Here is a 20,515-nt window from a genome sequence, read left to right on the forward strand (position 1 = left end):
TTCACTGCCAAAAATGAGAAAGTTCTGGACATGGACGTCCAACGGTGTGTGAACGCAGTTGCCGCCACAGAACTTGTACTTGAGATGTCGTCAGTGTTGTCACATGCTCCGAATCACGACGGAAAGCCAACGACACGTGTCACAACAGGGACGGACACCGAAGACAGCTCACTGCCACAAGCCTCACGGAAAAAGACCGCTCAGACTGGAACGTCTTGCTCCCCGAACCCACGCAGGTTATGCAAACAAGGGAAATTCTGGGGAACGATTCCAGAAGAATAAACCGGATCAGAACCGAGAAACACACTTCAGACGGGGGAGGCGGGTGGGGACGCAGCTGGGGCTGCCGGAGTGGGAAACCGCAGGGATGTCCTCATTCGGGGGCGTGACGCCGTTTGGGGTAAAACACACGGGAAGCGGCAACTGTGGTGAAGAAACCCCGCCTGGGGAGCCGGAGTGTCGCGGGGACGAGCATCTGCGCGGCTGCGACCAGTTCACTGCGCGTCTGCAGTCACCGCACAGCAAGTGACTCACGCGTCGCGCCACAAAGCGGAGGCCACGTCCAAGCCGGTGCCGGAGGCCGGGCCACACTGAGGCCGCGCTGCCCCGCGGCGGGGGCCACGCGCGCACCAGGCGGCGGGAGGGTCACAGCGCTGGGATCGCGAGCACCGCCCGGGCACCTGCTCCCGGGCCGCGAGCCGCGTGAGGACGCGGCGGGAACCGAGTCGGCGCGGAACAGGAACACGGACGCGCGGCCCCGCGGCCCCGCGTCCTCCCGAAGCACCCACAGCGGGTCTTGAGGAGACCGGGTTCTTGGCGTGGATGAGGCCCAGCGTCCCCCGCCCCCCCCGCCCAGTTCCGGCAAGGCGGGTCCTGGGGAGACCCGGTTCCTGTCCCTGTGGACGCAGCCCCGACGTCACCCCAAATCTTCCACAGCGGGTCCTGAGGAGACCTGATTTCTGTTCTTGTGGACGCGGCTCCACGTCTCCTCGAAGCCCGCGCAGTGAGTCCTGAGGAGAGCGGTTCCTGTCAGCGTGGACGCGGCTCCACGTCCTCTCGAATCCCCCACAGCGGACCCTGAGGAGGCCGGGCTCCCGTGGACCCGACCGCAGGCGGACGAGGCAGGAGCACGCATGCCCGGCGGGGGTCAGGGAGCGGGGCTCGCGCGCCCCCTGCGGGCGCTGGGGGAAGAAGCAGGTCGGGGCGCGCGCCTTTCCGTGGAGGCACCGCCCCGCTCCCGGCTCCAGCCGAGTTTCTTACATTTTGGAGATTTCGAACTGAAATGCGGCCCAATATCCGCTGATCTCTCCAGAGATACTTAAGGAACAATTCATTGAAAACCATATCGAATGAAACTACATGTAGGCAGTAACTACAACTTATACGAAAATCCACTCAAAATTGTAGATGTATTTAAGACGTAACTCTGTCAAAATATCAAAAAGAGGGGCACCTGAGCGGCTCAGTCCTTAAGCGAGGACTTTGGCTCAGATCAAGATCTCACTGCTCCTGAGTTCGAGCTTCGCGTGGGGCTCTGTGCGAACCGCTAGTGATAGGGAAAATCTGTTGTAAGATGGCAAGAGGACTGATAGGGAAACTCCAGTCCCCAGTGGAGGATTCCCCTTCTGGGTTCTTCCTACCCTCCTCCCCCACCCCCACCCCCAACCCACCGGCCTAGGTGCCAATTTACTGCTAATGCGGAAAGCGGAAGTAGCAGACTATAAATTGTTCCCTCTGCTAATCCTCTGGGGGCTCAAACCTCTGGAGAGTGATCTCCTCTGAGCCAGCTGGTGTGAAATAAACTTCCTGCCTTCCAAGATCTCGGAGGGCAGCTTGGTTCTTCCCACCCACCCCCACCCCCCGTGATCCAGACCAGGTTGCCTAACACTGGGAGCCTGGAGCCTTCTTCGGATTCTCTCTCTCTCTCTCTCTCTCTCTCTCTCTCTCTCTCTCTCTCTGAAATATTTTTTTTAACTTTTTAAAAAATATATCAAAAAGAAAACATAAATGGAAATCTACATGACCGTGGGTTTGGTGATGAGTTTTAAGACATCACACCAAAAGCCAATCCACAAAGGTTAAAAAAAATAACAAGAGCTTTATAAAATTGAAACTTATACCCTGTGAAAGACCTTGTGCAGCCAAAATACAAGCCACAAACGGGGAGAAAATATTTGTAAAACACACATCTAATAGGATTTGTACTCAAAATATACAAAAAAAAATTCTCAGAATTCAACAATAAGCAAATAAACAAGGGGCGCCTGGGTGGCTCAGTCGGTTAAGCATGCGACTTCCACTCAGGTCATGATCTCACAGTTCACCAGTTCAAGCCCCGCGTCTGGCTCTGTGCTGACAGCTCGGAACCTGGAGCCTGCTTCAGATTCTGTGTCTCCCTCTCTCTGCCCCTCCCCCACTTGCACTCTGTTTCTCTCCCTCTCAAAAATAAACATAAATTTTTTTTAAAAAAAAAGGAAACAACACTAGGGGCGCCTGGGTGGCGCAGTCGGTTAAGCGTCTGACTTCAGCCAGGTCACGATCTCGCGGTCCGTGAGTTCGAGCCTCGCGTCAGGCTCTGGGCTGATGGCTCAGAGCCTGGAGCCTGGTTCCGATTCTGTGTCTCCCTCTCTCTCTGCCCCTCCCCCGTTCATGCTCTGTCTCTCTCTGTCCCAAAAATAAATAAACATTGAAAAAAAATTAAAAAAAAAAAAAAAGAAACAACACAACTGATATTGGGTAATGATCTCAACAGATATCTGACTAAAGAAGATATACGGATAGTAAGTAAGCATACAAAAATACGCTCAACATCATCATTAGGACATTACAAATTAAAACAACAGTGAGATAGCACTGCACCTATTAGAAATGCTAAATTAAAAAAAAAAAAAAACCAGTTACTGGAGGGTGAGGAGTGACAGGAACTTTCCTTCATGCTGGGGAATGCACATGCTGACACTTCGGAAGACAGTTGACAGTTTTTTCCAAAGCTAAATAAATCTCACGTTAGCATCCAACAAGAGCACCTCTAGTAGTTAGACAACTCCCTTGAAAAACTACTTCCAGGGGCGCCTGGGTGGCGCAGTCGGTTAAGCGTCCGACTTCAGCCAGGTCACGATCTCGCGGTCCGTGAGTTCGAGCCCCGCGTCAGGCTCTGGGCTGATGGCTCAGAGCCTGGAGCCTGTTTCCGATTCTGTGTCTCCCTCTCTCTCTGCCCCTCCCCCGTTCATGCTCTGTCTCTCTCTGTCCCAAAAATAAATAAACGTTGAAAAAAAAAAAAAAAAAAAAAAAAAAGAAAAACTACTTCCAAACAAAACTAAGCATGCAGTTATGCACAGCAGCTCTATTCATAATGGCTAAAAAATTAAAGAAATCAGCGTGTCTTTCATTAGATGAATTCCTAAGCAAACAGGGATGCATCTGTTACGAAAGCAGGCTGGAACGTTGGTGGAAAAACCAAGAGGCATTCGGAGATCTTGGCGGATCGGGGATTTATTTAACACCAGCAGGCTCAGAGGAGACCATTTCTCCAAAGGTCTGAGTGCTGAATGCAAGCGGGAAGGGTAATTTATAGTTGTCAGCCTCCATATTTGTGGGAGGGTTTTCGTGTGCATGGCAAACAGGGCAAGAAGAACCTGGAAAAGGGGTTTCTAAGCCAGAGACCAGAGCTTGTTTTAGTCCTGTCGGCCATCTTATGGTGTAAAACTTGATTCATTTTCCCAACATTCCCCCCTTTGATGCCTTTTAAAATCTTTTATTAGGCATCACTTTTTAGTTCTAGGGGTTGGTACCCTCGGAGGGTTAAGATATGTGCTGCAGTTTGGTGAGCAACAGTGTTTTCAATAAAACGTACCAGGGTATTTGGTATACAGGGGCCGATGGTCACAAGTAAAATTATGGAAAGGAGGGGCCCTGCCAGGGCAGGGAACCAGGATGCCCAGTCTGTGAGATCCCAACCTCTCCATTGACCGATATTTTCTTGTTGTCTACATTGCATTCTTTCCTTGAGGTCCTTAACCTTAGTCCTGACTATTCCTGACTGGTTTACAAAATAGCAACATTCCTCTCCCAGAAAGATACAAGTTCCTCCTTTTTCTGAAGTGAGGAGGTCAAGGGCTCGCCTATTCTGGAGGGACACTGCTGCCAGGGAGTTTATTTGGCTTTGTCAGGTTCCCAGGGAGTCTGCCATCCGTTCCATGTCCAGCTTGTTGGTGCAGTCTCTTTTGGCCCAACAGCAAGAAGCAAGATCAGGACTAGGACACCAGGAAGGGGCAAGGGCTGGCAGAGTTGCATCCGAACCCCTGGGCTCAGTCCACACATTGATTCCTCAAGCTTTTGCCGTGTGCAGGCCAGCCAGCTTCCAAGGTGTGGCTGGAGCAGGGCTGGAGGTCTCAGGGGCCAGTGTCTTTTTGAGGGTCAGTTTAAGCAGGTTGACTGGATCTGGATCACTTTGCCAGGTTGAGCGTTCCTCTGAGTTGGCCTTCTTAGCTCTGGAGTGATGGACCCATGGGGTGATACCTGAAACTGAATCCTCTATTTGGTTGTTTGTCTGTAAAGTCAACCTCCAAGTCTTCGAAAGGGGCGGGTTTCTGGTAACTGTCAGATCAGGTTTAGGGAAGATATGGTTTGCATATTTAGAGATCCATCCTGTTTTCCAGTTGTTTAAATAATCTTATGCCCATGGGGTCTTATTAATATCCCTACAGAATAACAGGCACAGAAGATTGTCTATACATGAAATACTGTGACACTTTTTCTGAAGTTTACCTCAAGTTGTCTAGTTTAGACAAACAACAAACACTTAAAGACAATCAGAACTAGAATTTAACATCCAGGACGGTGCATTGTTGAAACATAGTTGTTCTCTAAAAACCCCCCCTTTCCAGAGATAGCCAAATTGAGACCAATGCATTTGTAGAACAAATCCAGTCTTCACAAACCTGGTCTAATTCTTTACATAAGCTCAGCAAGAATAGCGATTGATTATGAGGATCTTTTAAAGTTTGCTTTGTTGGAACCTTTTATAAGGAATCTCCGGGTTGAACTTTCAGTAACCTCTCCAGGCCAGAAGCCAAGCCAAATACTTGCCATCAGATAGGCCTGCAATACCTGTAGAATTGGAAGAATTTCTCTTCATGAGGTCCCCAAGATATCCTGAGGTTCCTGCACCTGCCACGAAGTGACCTTCTTTACTCACCTGGTGAAGCTGCTGGGAACTCTGTAAGCAAGGCACCAGGCCAACATTTCCAAGGGGCTTTATGGCTCCATGTTTTATAAAGCCAACCCTAATTCCTTAAAGCTGTCTGGTCATATCTGAGTCTATGAATGTCATCCTCAAATATGATATTCCAGTCAAAGCCTTGGTAAAATAACCAGTATTTCCAAATGGTGACCTGTTACAAGATGAACAGATTCTTATTGAACTTATGCAAACAATTATAATTGCCATGAAAGAAAGAATACTCATTGAGAGATTTTGAATTTCAGGGGAATTATGTAGAGAGAAAAGATAAATACTTCAGTTTACAAATGAATAGTTTATGACATTTTTGTATATCATAGATATCTTAAGAGAAAGTTTCCTTAATCTGGAACAGGAAACATTAGAGAACCAACAATACTTTCAACAAGAATCACAAAACTATAATCTTCATCAATTCATTTAATCCCATGTTCCTAATTCTTGTTCAATTTGAATGCAGCTTTTTAGTTCTGGAAATTCTTACCCCTTTTAGTATTAATCTTAAAGATGTAGAATACCTGTATTTGTCCCCAAAGTCCTTTTTATAAATCTCCTTGAAGAAACACGCTTTGTGAGAGAATAAGAACAATTATAAATGACAAAATCTCAGAAATAGACATTGTTAAAGATCTGATGAGAGTTCATTATGGTGCAATTGACAAACAAATTAGGTTATTTCTGTGACACATAACATTTCAAGTAATCAGAATATTAAGTGATGACCTTATATCAAAACATTAAAACTTTAGGAATTGCGTATATATTTGGGCAGTTACAACATTTACCTGTGCAATACAGCCTAAGGTTTACCATTGTATGACAGTGCTTTTCCAAGTAACTTAGGATCCCTAATTGGTCAAAAAGACTTCATTTACCATTTAAATCCTGAGAAGTTTGTTAAAACCCCAGGAAGTCATAAGTATATCCTAAATAGGATTACAGATCATTACAAATCTTAAAATTATATTTATTCAACAAAGTGGCAATAAAAGTTCCCAAAGGTGAATGTATAGCATTATACAGTTGTTCTCAAAACCTAGCTCCTTTAACATTGAGAAGTTTTAACTAAGTAATCAAAGACCTGATAAAGATGAAACCTAAAACTTTGATTTTCCCAGAGGACAAATCTTTGTTTGCATTGTCTAATCAAGAGCAGATCAACAGTTCAAGAAAACTTTGTCATTTGAGCAGAGAGAAAAGCAGAATTTCAACCTTACACCAGTGTACTTTAAAAATTCATTCATCTCAACCTTCTAAAACTTTCTTTTGCTTTCAAATTTTGTCCCAAGGCCATTTCTTTCCAAATAACCAGTCTCATTTAGGACAAAATTACTTTCTTCTACCCTCAACAAAACTGTATTTCCATTCCTTATGTCTTTTTTATATACCTCCTACTTTCCTACATACAGGGTTGCTTTCTTTATTTTCATCAGTCTTAAGTACACTTAGCAGAATTTTGACTCTTAGGAAATCTTAGTCTCCAATTGAGGACTTAGTAACCAACTGAGAGGTGTTTACATCAGAATTTTTTAGATGGTAAATTCATGAACCAATAAGTACAAAGCATGTTTTCCAATAGGTCCGAATAGCCTTAATTTCTCAGCAATAAGAAGTCAAAAACACAAACCTATGTTCAATAATCAAAGTTTTAGCATTCCATCCTATTTGGAAAGTTTCAGGTTACCAAGGACCTTGAATGTTATCTTAACAATTACCCGTGAAAACTTTGAGACAGACAAAATTAACTATCATTAACAAATTGCAACAGAGATAACATAAGCTTATTTGACCTTTGCCGATAACTTTAAAGGCAGGTCCGATAAACTTAAATTAGTTTAAACATCGAATATGTTTCACCTGCATCCACTTAAAGTCAATCAATTTTTCCCCATTGTCAATTTTCATTTGGGGTGCCAGTGGAGGTATCTGAAATGGGTGGTCCAAGGAGGGTGCACTTTGCTCCTTGACCTGGAGGGTGGGAGGAGGAACCAATGGTGCCTGAGGCACTGAGGAGGGTATAGGACCACACCCAAGTTGGCGCAGAAACATGAGGGGGAGGGGAAGGTAGAAGCAGCAACTGCTTGGGAATATTCCTTAAAGTCCCTGTCCCAAGGTAGACTGACCACAGTTGGCTCCAATTATAGCCTTTAACCTGGGAAATGGGGGAGAATTCCTCACATCTATTAAGCAGAGGAACAGAGAGAGAGAGAGGGTCAGTGTCCCCTTTTAGTCAGGTTCTATCTCGGCTAGACCAATTGTAAGGGTTAAAGTGTACTGTAGGGCTAACACTTAGCTTGAAAGATAACAACTTTGTTCTGACACTGAAGGTCAAAAGATAACAGCCTTGCTTTTACTCTTGTAAATCATACTTCATACTCTTGTGAATCAAGCTTTACCAATGAAGGAAACAAAAGCTCAAAAAAAAAGAGCATCAGAGACAAGGTCAAGGAGATCCACTGGTTGCAACTTGGCGGCAGAAAGTCTAAAATAATCACCTCATTTGATAACTGTTTCTAACTCACCTGGGAACTGTTTCTTTGTTCTGTTCCCAGGTGATGATAAAACGATGTGATCGGTTATAAAAACTCTGTACCCCGTCTGTTCGGGGCCACACTCTTATCAAGAGTGTTGGTCCCGATCCGTCAGCCTTGCCTCTCATTGTAATAAACTTTGTTGCGACTGTCACTGGTGCCCATAGCATTCTGTTTCAGGAGTCGTGTGGATGCAACACAATAACCCTTCTTAAGGTTCCTCCTGTTTTTGGCTGGGTTTCTGGGACTTTCCCTGGTTGGGACACTTATTCCTTTTAATGTCCTTTCCCCTTGCAGTAGGTTCATTGACGCCTTGCTAAGGAGGTTCTGGGTCTCCCCCCTTTTGGCAGCTATACCTTCCCAGTCCTTTTGTCATGGCTCTTTTGTGCCTCTGGAGCAAACAGGGTGTAAGCCTCGCTTAGCCTCTTATAATAATCCCTCTTGCAGGGCAGGGGGCGGGAGGGAGGGGGAATCCCCTTGCTGCTGGGCATATTTATGGCCTTCTCAGCCCCTGCTGTGATCCCCTGGAGGAGAGCCTCTTGGTACCTGGCATCTGGAGAGCACCTGTGCCTGGCTGAGGGCACAATCTGGCTGCTGGTCCTTGTGGGGGAGAGTTCTCCAGGCCAGAAGGGAAGGAGAAATGGGTGGCTGAGAAGGTGGCGAGACAGCCAGGGGAGGAGTTTCGAGCTCAGGGGCAGGGGGGAGGGAGCCTAATGAGTCATGAGGAGGTGGAACATTAGGGGAGCCATGGGTCGCTTCTTTGGCTCCCTGGGTGAGTTTCCAATTAAAGTGGCTGAAACCTTTGCCTGGCTCTGCGTACTATGGATGAATCGCTCCCAAGGCGGAGGATTTCAGGCAATTTCGAGCCAGGAGTCGAGGTATGGAAATTGATCAGGGTGACCTGGGTCTCTGGAGACAATATGCCAGATGCAGCTGACCATCGGGCATCCAAGGTACCCCCAGAGGGCCCCCCCACACCAAAAGTGGGCCATCCCAACTCACAGAGGGTCCCCAACAAGACGGGGGCTATCCCAATTCCACAGTCTCCCCAAAAAACCCCTCCTTGCTCTGTCCAGACCCGACAATGCTCCCGTGAGGTGGTATTGCAAAGACAGACAGAAGGACAGGGGCTCCCCCTCCAATGAGGAAACCAGCCAGATGGCCACCTGGCCATGTCCCGAAGGAACCCAGGCAACGCTCAGCCGCAGCGTTTCTGGAAGAGGATAACTTTAAATGCAAACCATGTCCTGCAACCCATGATCAGGACCCACTCTGATGCCACCACAGACCACACGCCATCCATCACGGAATCACAGATGGGCCCACTCAGACTCCGTGGGCCCCTGGGGACCCCAAGGGCTACCTCGTGGAGCCACCGAATCGAACTCGGCAGGCAAGCTAGACTTGAGTCACACATTCAAATTCACATACACATCTGAGGTTATTACATTCCCTCCCATAGAATTCCTACCTGTAAGACTTCTGAAGTCTCAGGGAGTGATCAGGTCCCCCTTCCACTCTTGCGAGTGGGCCTGACTAGATTGGGCCCCGGCCTTACCGGTTCTGACGTCGGGTCCAGGTCCTCACCTGCCAAGCCTCCTCGAGTCAGGCAGGAACAGTGGAGCGGGCGGCCTGAGGCGACCGAGCGGGAGGCTGCCGAAATCCAGGCAGAGCGCACCTTCTCCCTTGAGATCCCTCATTCTGTCACCGACTCGCCATTCTCCCAAACCGGTGGCAACAATGTGCCAACGCAGTTGGGTTTCCCTGTCAGGGAACCAAATTTGTTATGGAACCGGGCAGGAACACTGGCGGAAAAACCAAGAGGCATTCAGAGATCTTGGCGGATTGGGGATTTATTTAACACCAGCGGGCTCAGAGGAGACCATTTCTCCAAAGATCTGAGCGCCGAATGCAAGCGGGAAGGGTAATTTATAGTTGTCAGCCTTCATATTTGTGGGGGAGTTTTCGTGTGCTTGGGAGAGGGGTTTCTAAGCCAGAGACCAGAGCTTGTTTTAGTCCCGTCGGCCACCTTATGATGTAAAATTTATTCATTTTCCCAACACATCCACATGAAGTAAGCAGAATATGCCACCCCAAAATATGCCTCTTTTGGCACAAGGATAATTTGGGCTGATTAATATTTAGAAACAATAGACACAAGAGAATCTCTGAAAACCTAGCAGAAGTTGGCGTTTGGTGACCAAATTTTACGTTCATGAAGGAAAGCTCTGTTTGTAATGGTGTCCCTCTCTGTACCAGGAACAGAAGAGTGACTACATCTCAGGACACTTTTATCAAAGAACACACAGACTTAAATTTGCATAACAACCATACCCTCATTCACAGTAACTGGCATTCCCACCACCAAAAATCTTTCTTTGCTTTTAGCTGAAGATGGCATTTAGGGTGATAGCTTGGGCCATTTTGGGAAGTTATTTAGTTTTCCTGAGTATCTTCCATGTATACAGGATGTATACATGTTATTAAATTTGGTTTTCTCCTGCTAATTTTTTCTTGTGGGAAAGAGTCTCAGCCAAGAACCTAGAAGGGTAGAAATAATATTTTTCCTCCCCTATACATTCAGTGTGCTACTATTCAGCAGTAAAAAGGAATGAACCATCACCCCACACAAAGACATGGGTGAATCTTACATATTTTGCTATGGGAAAGAATCCAGTCTGATGAGGCTACACACTGTATGACTCCATTTATAAAGACAGTCTTGAAAAGGCAAAACTAGAAAGATTGTAAAGAGGTCATGTGGTGGTGGGTTGGAAATATTCCATAGAATACTTGAATGATGGATGATGATGTTTTGGGGGTGATAGTGGGGCTCGGAGCCAACAACCAAGAAAGAATTCTTCAAGATGTCTTTGGTGCAAAAAGGTGATTTTATTAAAGCACAGGGACAGGGCCTGTGGGCAGAAAGAGCTGATCAGGACCCTGAGGAGAAACTGTTTATATACTTGGGATCTGGGGGAGGTAAAGTCCAGGGGAAGTTTCCAAAGAGATTTTCATCTGGTCAAGAAGACTCCCAGGATACTGGAGGCCTAGCTATTGTCAAGCTAAGGTTGTTTTCCCCTCTGGCAAACCAATAAGACTGGAGGGAGTTCTTGGAGACATGTTTTACTCTGCCTGCCTCAAGTATTTGTCAATGGGCTGCAGGTTATAAGGAAATTTAATTTTATCTGCCATTTCCTTCTGCCTTTGTTTCCCACATAATGGATATCTGTCATTATGTATTTTCCTAAACCAGTAGATTTTTACAACGGATGAGTAAATCATAATCTATTCAAGTTAAATTATTCAGGGTACGAGAGTGTCACAGGATGGGATACAGAAAGTGACAAAGAATCTAACTGCAATGAAATGTATGGAAAATCGCTACCTGTGATGAGGCAACCAGTGGTAAACTGAGTAAGTTTAGGAATGAATATAATCTGTAGACTAAAGGCAAAATGACCCATACATAAACCATGAAGTCTATATGATAAAGTTCTTTCCTAGGAGGGTAGTAGCCAACAATGCTAAAACAGCTATATAATCTAGAAGGGGGCAATGAATTCAATGACAGATGGGGCGGGGGGCTGGGTTTCTCACTATTGGAGAAGTTACAGATAAGCACCTGCAGAAGATTAGTGTCCAAGTAATATGTAGCCAATTGGAGACATCAGTCTGAACTCATCTTTACCTTAATATGGACACTGACAGTTCCACATAGAAGTTATCAACCTTCAAAATAAAATAACCAGTTATTTTACCAGCAACATGAGTTTCTTCGGAAAAAGCAGAGGAATTGCCGTTTGGGACGAGCAAATTATGGCAAAACATACACAAATCCAACAAGACAAAAAGAAAGGTCACCTTTTATTAGATTTTAGTATGAAATTAGGGTGGGTTGGGTTTTTTTAATTGTAATTCCAGTATAATTAATATATAGTGTTTTATTAGTTTCAGGTATACAACATAGTGATTCAATAATTCTATACATCACTTGGTATTCATCAGGATAGATGTACTCTTAAAGGGGAGGTATTTTTTTTTGAGAGTTGTTTTATTTGTTTTTTTTTAATTTTTTTTTTTCAACGTTTATTTATTTTGGGACAGAGAGAGACAGAGCATGAACGGGGGAGGGGCAGAGAGAGAGGGAGACACAGAATCGGAAGCAGGCTCCAGGCTCTGAGCCATCAGCCCAGAGCCCGACGCGGGGCTCGAACTCACGGACCGCGAGATCGTGACCTGGCTGAAGTCGGACGCTTAACCGACTGCGCCACCCAGGCGCCCCTTGAGAGTTGTTTTAAACAACAGTTTACTGTAGAAGAATGACAGTTCAGGGTGGTGATAACTTCTTATTGGCCGCAAGTGCTGGTAGGTGCTGGGGCAGAGAGGGATCTTCCTTCTTTGTATAAAAGCAAGAGATGAAATTCCTATGTGAAAAATGTCCTCCCCCATGAAGATGTCTCCAATCTTCCTTCCTTCCACCGGTTATGCAGTCTGCCATGAGCGCTTCCTGCAGGAAAACTCCCCCTTCAGGGTACCCCAACTACATCTAAATGAGGTTTCCCTTAAAGACATTCCATGCTCATGGATTGGAAGAACAAACATTGTTAAAATGTCTACCCTACCCAAAGCAATCTACACATTCAGTGCAATCCCTATCAATATATCACAGAGCTAGAACAAACAATCCCAAGATCTGTATGGAACCACAAAAGACCCCTGATAGCCAAAGCAACCTTGAAAAAAAGCAAAGCAAAGGTAGAGGCATCACAATTCCAGACTTCAAGTTATATTACAAAACAATAGTAATTAAAACACTATGGTACTGGCACCGCTGGGAAAATAAGTAAAATTATGCACCATAAGATGGCCAAGGGACTCACATAAGCTCTAGTCCCTAGCTTAGAGACTCCTCTTCCGGCTTCTTCCTGCCCCACTTGCCGCATGCCAAATTACTACTAATGCGGAATGTAGAAGTACCAGATGATAAACTGCCCCCCATGCTTGTGCCCAGGGCTCAGATGTCCGGAGAGGAATCTCCTCTGAGCCCTCTGGTGTAAAATAAAACTCCGATCCACCAAGATCTCAGAGTGCTGCTTGGTTTTTCCGCCAGCGATCCAGCCTGGTTCCATAACAGCACAAAAATAGACACCATAGATCAATAGAACAGAATAGAAAATCCAGAAAGGAACTCACAACTATACAGTCAATTAATCTTTGACAAAGCTGGAAATAATATCCAATGGGAGAAAGAATGTCTCTTCGACAAATGGTGTTGGAAAAACTATACAGCAACATGCAGAAGAACATGGACCATTTTCTTTTCTTTTTTTTTTTTTTCAACGTTTTTATTTATTTTTGGGACAGAGAGAGACAGAGCATGAACGGGGGAGGGGCAGAGAGAGAGGGAGACACAGAATCGGAAACAGGCTCCAGGCTCCGAGCCATCAGCCCAGAGCCCGACGCGGGGCTCGAACTCACGCGAGATCACGCGAGATCTCGCGAGATGGTGACCTGGCTGAAGTCGGACGCTTAACCGACTGTGCCACCCAGGCGCCCCAACATGGACCATTTTCTTACACCATACACAAAAATAAATTCAAAATGGATGAGAGACCTAAATGTGAGACAGGAAAACTTCAAATCCTAGAAGAGAACACAGTAACTTGTTTGACATTGGCTAAAGTGACTTCTTTCTAGATATGTCTCCTGGGGCAAGGGAAACAAAAGCAAAAATGAACTATTGGGACTTCATTAAAAAAAAAAAAAGGAAAAAAAAACCCACAAACTTATGCACAGCAAAGGAAATAATCACAAAAACTAGAAGTCAATTTACAGAATGTACAGAATAGAAGATATTTGCAAATGACGTATCCGATAAAGACTTAGTATTCAAAATATATGAAGAATTTATAAAACTCACACCCAAAAAATGAATAATCCAACTTACAAATGGGCAGAAGACATGAATAGACATTTTTCTAAAGACATGTGGATGGCCAACAAACTCAGGAAAAGATGCTGGACATCACTCATCACCAGAGAAATGCAAATCCAAACTACAATGAGATACCACCTCACAGCTGTCAGAATGGCTAAAATCAACAACACAAGAAACAACAGGTGTTGGCAAGGATGGAGAAAAAGAGGACCCTCGTGCACTGTTAGTGGGAATGCAAACTGGTGCAACCACTCTGGAGAACAGTATGGAGTTTCTTCAAAAAGTTAAAAATAGAACTACCCCACACTCCAGCAATTCTACTACTATTTGCCCAAAGACTACAAAACACTAATTCAAAGGCATACATAAACCCCGATGTTTATGGTAGCATTATCTATAATAGCCAAATTATGGAAACAGCCCAAGTGTCCATTGACTGATGAATGGTTGAAAAAGATGTGGTACAGATACAATAGAATATTGCTCAGCCATAAAAAAAAAAGAAAGAAAAGAAATCTCGCCATTTGCAATGACATGGATGGAACTAGAGTGTATTACGCTAAGTGAAACAAGTCAGTCAGAGAAAGACAACTACCATGTGATTTCACTCATATGTGGAATTTAAGAAACAAATGGGCAAAGGGGAAAAAGAGAGGTGAACCAAGAAGCAGACTCTTAACTATACAGAACAAACTGATGGTTACCAGAGGGGAAGTGAGTCGGGGCGATGGGTCAGATGGGTGATGGGGACTGGGGAGGACACTTGTGATGGGCACCAGATGTTGTACAGAAGTGTTGATCACTGTGTTGTACACCTGAAAGTAATATTACATTGTATGTTGACTAGATGGAATTCACATAAAAACTTTTTAAAAATAAAATAAATGAGGTTTCCTTTATTTTCATAAAATTTTTATAATCATATATAGGTTGGAGCACATGCATGTATTTCCTTGCATTGTTAGCTGAGCGTATTTAGGTCCCATATTGACGTTTTGAATACCATCCTCTAATAAAAGGTACCAGGGCTCTTTGAAGAAATGGCTGTTACTATGACTGAGATAGTAAATATAGGAGCCAGGATAATCCTTAAGTATCAGAAAGTAACGAAGTATCAACAATAAAAATTCCACAAAAATGGAATTATGTCAAAGGCATACAGGAGCCAATGGAAAGAGCTCTCAATAATCACAGCAGAAATCAACGGATCCACCAAACACTAGTCCTGGAGCATAACCCAGAGCCTAAAATAACTACCCACCTGTCCATACTGGTAAAAATAAATGATTACATAGGCTTTTTTAAGTGACTAGAAATCTCTGCTGAAGATTTCCAAACAATTCAGGTAGACACTCAGCCATCTATGACAGAGGTGGGACTAGCCCCCCTCTCCTCAAGTGTGGGCTCCGCATGGTGACTTCCTTTTAAAGAGGACACACAGTGGGGCGTCTGGGTGGCTCAGTAGGTTGGGCGTCCGACTTTGGCTCAGGTCACAATCTCACCATCGATGGGTTCAAGCCCCGCGTCAGGCTCAGTGCCGACAGCTCCGAGCCTGGAGCCTGCTTGGGATTCTGTGTCTCCCTCTCTCTCTGCCCCTCCCCTGCTTGCACTCTGTCTCTGTCTCAAAAATAAGTAAACATTAAAAATTTTTTAAAAAAATAAAGAGGACACACAGTAAGGACATGGGACAAGAGGAACTTCAGTGGGGAAGCCTGACAAACACTACCTCAGCCACTGACCAGTTAATACCATGATAGGCTGTCTTGAGAGCATGTTCCAGCCAACTGGAAACCTAGAGGAAGGGGTGATGTACTAGTAAAAATACACATGAATAGAATAGACCCTAAAATAAGGAAAAACTGAAACTGACCAATTAGCATAGAAAAGCTTGCAGTGCTGCCTAGAAATCTCCCACCGGAAAATACCCCAGGGCCATATGGGTTCACAGTTCCCAGTGGACAGTTAACTGAGCATTAACAAATTCTCATTTTAATATCAAAGCCTGATATATATTTACATATTTCACCTAATGTAGGATGTCAATGTTCGCAATACAAACATTATTTTATGTGTAATTATAAATATGCTGCCACTTAACTTCTCAACAAAAGAAAACCATTTAACTGATGAGTTTACTTCCCTGACAGAAAGTTACATTTTTAATAAATTCTGGTTTGGGTACGCATAAATTTAAACTTCCATGTTTTCATACATCTAGTTTTCAAGTTGTCAATATATTTTTTTTCAACTGTGTCAACACTGAAACAACAAAAAGACCTTCACTCATGAGGGCAAGAACATGGGGACAGCTGGCCTTGGGGTGGCTGAGGGACTGGCCCATCACTCCAAGGACTTGCAGCCAAGATGGTCTGTGTTTCTCCTTTCTCTGTGCTGGAGCCTTCTGGCTGGATCCAGAAACAGTCACAGTCTGTGAAAAGTACTATGGTGTGTCATGATTATGAGCTGCCAAAGCTTTGATAAAAGGAAACATTTTGGGACATCTGAGTGCCTCAGTCAGTTAAGCCTCTGACTCTCTCTTTTTTTTTTTTTTTAATTGTATTTATTCATTTAGAGAAAGACAGAGAGACTGAGTGGGGCAGGCAGGGGCAGAGAGAGAGGGAGAGACAGAATCCCAAGCAGGCTCTGCACTGTCAGCGCAGAGTCCCATGCAGGGCTCAAATTCACGAAACACGAAATCATGACCTGAGCTGAAACCAAGAGTCAGACACTTAACCAACTAAGCCACTCAGGCATCCCAAGCGTCCGACTCTTGATTTCAGCTCAGGTCATGATCTCACGGTTCAAGGATTAAGCCCCCTGCTTAGGATTCTCTCTCTCCCTCTCTCTCTGCCCCTTCCCTGCTGCTCTAACATTTTTTTTAAAGGAACCATTTTGTATAATACATTGTGTGAATTACTACATGAGAAAGCACAGGTAAGCCACTGAGAAAGTCAGAAAGAGATTATGTTCACTATTGAAGATGAAATGTCTCTGGGGAAGCCATAGCAAATCTCTCTCCTATGCACTTTTGTTGTTGATTTATAAGAGTTCTTTATATATTCTGGATACTAAACCCATATCACATGTATGATTTGCAAATATTTTCTCCCATTCTGTAGGTTATCTTTTTTTTTAAGTTTATTTATTTTGAGAGAAAGAGCATGTGTGGGAGAGACAGAATCCCAAGCAGGCTCCACAATGTCAGCGCAGAGCCCAACACAGGGCTTGAACCCAAGAACCACAAGATCATGACCTGAGCCAAAACCAAGAATCAGACTTTTAACTGACTGAGCCACCCAGGCACCCCTGTAGGTTATCTCTTTAGTTTCTTGATAGTGTCCTTTGATATTCATAAGTTCATAATTTTGATGAAATCCAATTTATTTTTTTCTGTAATTTCCTGTGTTTTTGGTATCATACCCAAGAAATTATTGCCCAATTCAATGTCACTGCCAATGGACACATGAAAATATGTGGGGAAAAACTAGACACTGACATGAGTTGGTGAGGATATGCAGAAATTAGAACTCTAATACATTGGTGATGATGACATAAAATATTGCAACCAATATAGAAAATAGTTTGGCAGTTTTCAAAAAGCTAAACATAGAATTAGCATACGATTCCTAGGAATGTACACACACACAAATGAACACAGGTATTCAATCCAAAATTTGTACATGAATGTTCAAAAAGCAGTATTCACAATGGTGAAAAGGTAAAAACAAAGCAAATGTCCATCAATAGCTGAATGGACAAACTGTGGTGCAGCAATAGAACAGAATAATAATCAGCCAGAGTGATCAAGGTATGAACCTTAAACACATTATACTAAGAGAAAAAAAGCTGAACACAAAAAGTCATACATTATAGGATTCCATTCATATAAAATATCCAGAAGAGGTAAAACCAGAGACAGAAAGTTAACTACTAGTTACCAGAGGTTAGATGGAAGGCGAGCTGGGAAGTAAGTGATTCATGGGTAGTCTCCTATTGGAGTGATGAACATGTTTTGGAACTAGACAGAGATGATGGTTGCACAATATTATGCATGTACCAAATTGCAACGAACTGTACACTTTTAAAAAGTTCATTTTATAATTCCACCTCATTTGAAAACAAAGAAGCACATGCTGTTTGTTATACACAAAGGCTATTGAACACCACCCTGGGGCTCCCCATGGTTGGACTCCACGAAGTACGTTCACTCGGCATGTTTATACTTTTACATTTTCATACTTGGTTGCATCAGAAAATGCCTCCACCTCACTTCTGTCCACATCTCTCCTGCTCTGGATGCTAAAGATTCCTTCTGGTTCCTACCTCGTCCCGCTGACCAAGATCTGGCTCCCCACAGAACCTCGGGGCTACACAGGCACACAGAAGGGAGGGGGATGTCTGTCTAAAACAAAAGGGGCTTTTGTATTTGGAGACCTGGGACTACAAGTGCTTTTGTCTACCCAGGTCACAGTGGGCACCCACACCCCTGGAGAGGTGCCCTCTTTGGCTCAGCATCCAGAGACAGGCCTCCATTCATCCTACCTTCAAAACTTCAGCACCTCAAATCCCAGAACGATTTCATCTCAGCTCTCCCTGGGTGGGCGATCCCACTACCACCCCAACTCCAGCAGTCAGGCAGGATATGGTCTTCTGCCTGAGCCACTCAGGTGGTGTGCTGGGAGACCCCACAGTGCCTTGGACCAGTTGGGAGGTGACCACCAGCAGGGGCAGGGACACAGTTAATGGGTTGAACTGACTATAAAATGTCATATGTTGAAGCCCTAATCCTCAATACCCCTGAATGAGACCTGATATGGAAATAGGGTCTTCAGAGATAATGAAGTCAAGATGAAGTCATTTAGATCATACCTACTCCACTATGACGATGTTGGAATAAGCCAGAGAAACTGGACAGTGACACACACAGGGAAAACACCATGTGAAGACTGGAGCTCTGCTGTCCCAAACCAGAACCTGGAGAAAGCTCCCCTCGAGATTTCATGACCATGACATTAATCTCACTCTTCCAGCCTCTAGATCCATGAGGTAACAGATCTGGTACTCTAGGTCACCTAGTTTGTGCAGCTTTGTTACAGGAGACCCAAGAGACCAATGCAGGCACCCTCTGCTCTATCCAGCAGTCTCCAGACCATAGGGGGTGGGGGTTAAGGCAGGGCCCTTCACAGACCAAGGCCACTGCTAGGTGGTCACTTCTGACCCTGACTGGGAACTCTGACCATAGCTTTCAACCTCATGGGGCCCATGGGACTATAAAGAAAAGGAGAGGCAAGGGAGTTGCCCTCCCCGGAGCTGGTCAGTGGAGCCCAGAAAGCCCAGGAATGGCCAGATCACATCCTCTCGGACCTCCTCTGAGCCCCTGTCAGCCATCGGCCATTTGGAATAGCCACTATATCCCTTTTAATCTCAGTAGGGGTAGTGCCTCAGCAAGGCACAGAAAGAGGCCCCTCGGCCTGATCACAGTACCTCACCTATGTCTACTGGGCCCAGGTTGGCCCATAAACGGGGTGAGGGCAGAAATGACTGTGGCGCCCCCCCCCCCCACCGCAGAGGGGCCTGGGATCAGCACACAAAGCAGGGAGGGGAGTGGTGGGCCTCGGAGTGGGGGCTGGGTGGTGGAATGCTCAGCAGAAGCCCCTCCGACAGGTGCCGAGCAGCCTCCATCCACATGAGCCACCTGACCACTGCACAGGTGGCCCTCCAAAGGAGCTGGAGTCTGTCAAGGGTCAGCTCCAGAGACTATAGTCCATTGCCCACAAAATGGACATGCTCCAGCTGGCTGAGTCAGTAGTGCTCTGAACTTTCAGTATTGAGCCCAGTATCTATAAAGGGTAGGAAGAAGGAAGATACCTGGGAGGTCATCGCACAGCCCTTTGAGAAGGGTCTTGCCTCGGACTGTGACCACCTCACATAGTTACCGCCTTGTATCTCAGATAAGGCCAAGGCTGGGATGGGTCCAGAGCTCTGCATGTTTCCCAGGAAGGCCAAAGGGTAGTACCTCTCACAGCAGCCCAGGGTTAGTCCCTAACCCTCTAACCCTCACACTACAGTGTGTTTATCAACTGTGTTGACACTTTGTGCAGACTTTGAATGACTGAGGGCAGGATGAATTTGAACAGGGCACTTCCTAAGGTGACAGGTAATGCACAATGAGCTGTATCTCAGTGATTAAAACAAATCACTACTTGGGTGACTGGCACATGAAAAGGCTGAACAGTAAATCTTCATGAGCGTGCACTGTGTCAGTGAGGGAAGCTGGTAATGTGTTCATGAATTCTTAGAATTTACACCCATTAGAGAAATTCGGAAGTCAACAGAAAGCTTGATGAGAAACAGCATGTTTACATAGTTTTGAAGCACCACCCCCCAAAATATACAAAAACAGTAACTTTGTAGTGGAGAAGCCTGGCAGAAAACACCCTAATCGAGTGATCAAAATGAGCACCAACAATGATGGGACCATCAAAATTATGTGCCACCTGTAAGACATAAGTACCTGCTGTCACTTCTGGGATATTCCTTCCAAAAAGTCCTTCCCTGAATTACAGGGAAACATCAGACCTGGCCGTTTGGGGTGACGTGCTACAGAGTAACTGTCAGTCATAAAAGTCAAGGGAGGAACAGGGGCTGTTGCAGGCCAGGAAAAGATGCACTGAGTACACGCAGCATGTGCTATGTGATGGCTCTTTTGTAATTTGGGGCGTTGGTGGGACGACTGAGTGAACTTTAACGGGGTCTGGAAAAAGGTGGTAATGTATCAGTATTGATCTCCTTTTTGATGAT

This window comes from Prionailurus viverrinus, chromosome D3 (assembly GCF_022837055.1).
Source record: "Prionailurus viverrinus isolate Anna chromosome D3, UM_Priviv_1.0, whole genome shotgun sequence".
NCBI lineage: Eukaryota > Metazoa > Chordata > Mammalia > Carnivora > Felidae > Prionailurus > Prionailurus viverrinus.